Source organism: Acyrthosiphon pisum, chromosome A1, assembly GCF_005508785.2.
Source record: "Acyrthosiphon pisum isolate AL4f chromosome A1, pea_aphid_22Mar2018_4r6ur, whole genome shotgun sequence".
NCBI classification, from domain to species: domain Eukaryota; kingdom Metazoa; phylum Arthropoda; class Insecta; order Hemiptera; family Aphididae; genus Acyrthosiphon; species Acyrthosiphon pisum.
In genome coordinates, this window is record NC_042494.1 from 142,157,454 (window position 1) to 142,160,923 (window position 3,470).

Below are 3,470 nucleotides of genomic sequence, written 5' to 3' on the forward strand. Positions count from 1 at the left end.
AATTAGAAGTACCTACTAACGAATAATCGCACAACAATAATTATAGCACTTTACCTATCTAAAGTGATTGTGTGTTATTGATATTGATATTCACAACAAACGAAAATTTAAATACACCTACTCCGAAATATGGTATGCAGATGGTAGTATGGTACGTTTAAATCTGTACCCAATATATTTAATCAATTGTATATAGTATATACTATTCGCGGTAACATTGACTGCACTGTATGCCTGTATCCTCTTATATATAATATATTTTGTGTAACAATAATGAAAATAGTTATTCCGAAGTACTAAATAAAATTAATATAAGTACTCGGCCAAAATGTACAACTAAAATCTATTGCGTGATGGATTTCGAACAGGCATTTATAAAATCATTTAAAGAATTTAAGCGATTAAATACTGTTTTAAAGGATGCGATGAAACAAATAAAAATAAATAGATCATAACTTGGTATTATAATTGTACATATTATATTAATTTTTTTTCTAACTTTTGATGAAAAATATATTTTAACATTATTGTTTTAACTTGGTATTAAGTACATTATACATATTACATATTCATTTTTTTTTTGTAATTTTTGACAAAAAATATTTAAAATATTTTTAAACAATTTTTAATTGTCTTTTTTTTATGTTCAATAAATGTAAATAATAATTTTACAATTATTGTAATAATAAAAAATTGTACAAATATTCAGAATATTTATGCGACTTTTATAAAAAAGTTTAACATTTTGAATTAATATTTATGCGGGTTATTTAGTCATGTGATATTTTTGCAGGGATATTTTGACGTGTCACCCATTGGCCATTACTATAGATAATAAAGATATGGATAGGACATAATGGTCTTATCAGCGGTCTTCGAGGGGAACAATTGAGGCCCAATAAAGTATACCTATATCGTGTATCGACTATCAATATAAAGGAGCCTCAATTGCCTTCCCCTTCGGGAATGCCGCCTCAAATATATTTAACATAAGCGTGGCCGCCTATCCATATCCTTATTATCTATGACCATTATTCCATTCCGATGGCAAGCTTATATGCGTGATGGTGGCTCCCACGCGTGGTGATTATAATATTATTGTAATATATTATGTAAATTATAATAAATTCATTGGTGCTAAATAAGCTACGGCTAAAATGCTGTAACCTCCATCTAATACTACATGAAAAGTAATTTATATAAATATTCCTCGAATCTGTGAAAGCACTATGCATTTTGGGGCCCTGGGCAATATTTTTAGTGGGGCCCTTGTTGATTATTTAACTAAATGGTAAATACTTACACTATACATACTCACACTTATATTTTATAAATAGTCTACAATGTAATAATACATAATATTATGTTCTAGATGGTGCTACCTACTAAGTTTAACTAGTAAGCCTGTAAGCCTAGTAAGCCTTGGCGGGCTTGGCCTCTTGCAAAATTAGATTGATTTTAATATTTATAAATTTTTGTTTACATAACCGTAGTCCGCGGTCCACTGTGCTGTAGAATAGTACCTAGCACAGTGGCGAGTGGCCCTGCATTCGGCTCTGACTGTAAACATTTTCTTTCCGTTCATGTTGATCATACGTTTATTTTCTATGGAGATTTTAATCTCCTTGATGTTTGGTCTTGGTGGTATAATAATCACAATTGTCTTATTTACTCCTCTACCCATAGGCTAAAATCCAATACAATTTCAGGGGCGAGGACTAACATTTTTAACATCAATGTGAGCCCTTCTCTTCGGGAACTCAGCTATAAAAATATGTCTGTTTTTGGGGGGGGGGGGCTAATTGGATATTTGGGGATTGCTAACAATGGTTAAAACTTAAGACAATGGTCAAAAATGTTGAAAATTGAATGCGAAGTTCCTCTTAAGTTGCTGGAACCAAAAAAACTAAAATTTATTTACACGATATTTTTTATAGGCATTTTATGTTCAAATTTGGATGACATTAGATTTAAATAAAGAATAACGATTTTAGTTATTTTATTGTAATTCAAAAATATTTACGTAGTTACATATATTATTTTATTGTATATATACAATGATACAAATATACAATGACATTTTTAAAATATTTACATTCATTTTTTATTTCGCCTACGTATAGTACGTCTCCACGAACCTATATCACATATATCACAATATTATATGTCTATATCACATCGTATCACCGTTCTACACAATTTATACAAACATACAGTAAGTCAGTATTTACCACAGATATATATAATAACTAGATAGCAGACTTTTTCGTATCAATGACGTTAGTAGCCATGTATAAATTTGGCAATGTACATAGGCGTGCGTGCATATGGGATGAGCCGGTCAAGCCCAGGCTCGACCTGAAACTTTTTAGGGGCATGGTAAAATGTGCGTATATATTTTTATTATATTGCTTTTATTATAATAATATGTTCGTGAAGATCATGGCTCTTTTATTTGTCATGAAAGTATAATAAAATCAAAAATATTTATGTGTACTGCTACACACATTTTATTAATGTAAAAAAAAAATTATACCCTTATACAAACACAATAACTATAGTACTATATAGATATTAATAGGTTAATACATCAACATGTATTTTGATATGTTTAAAAAAAATAGAGGCGTCGTCCAAATATTAGGGCACTATAATTGCCCAGGCTCGACCAACAATTGAAGTCTGGCACACACCCAGGGGCGGATTGGCGAATTTTTTCGGCCCGGGAAATATGGATCAAACCGGCCCTGCACCGCAAATATAAACCCCCCCCCCCACACCAAATGGTCATAATTTTAGTCAAATTTCAAAATTTGTTTAGTTTCACCCCTAAATAAGTAAAATATAATATAATAGGTACCTATGATTAGAGCTATACAGTTTTGGGTTAGACAGATAAGGTTAACCTGTTCAGACTGTTATAACTTGAACTTGAAGTTTAACCTTATTATATTTTAGATTCTGAACGGAGCGATGAATGTATTGAATTTACAAATATGTGTTGATTTTTATTTTTTTAAATTAGAATTTTTTATTTTTGTGTCTGTCATCACCGTTTAGGTCAGTAAAAATACATAGATTTTCTTAAACTAGATTCACTTTTATGATAGAAAAGTTAATCTAGTTGGTACTTTGGGGGGGTCAAATGTAAAAATTTCCTAGTAGTTTACAAAAGCGCCGTGAAAAACAAAAGAAAAATTAAGGAAAACCGGACATTTTTACGCAAAATCTGTTTTCGAGAAAATCGATTTTGGTTTTTGGTGCAACTTTAAAACAAATTACCGTAGAAACATGAAATTTGAATGAATGTTTACATTATAACATTTTCTATACATCATAACATTTTCCAAATATTTTGACTTATTTTGAGCTGTTTAAAGTACATTTTCATTGTCCATTTTTTTTTAGTTTTTTTTTCTTTAAATATCAATTAAATTTTATTTGTTGGGTTAAAAAAGCTTAGAAAAATT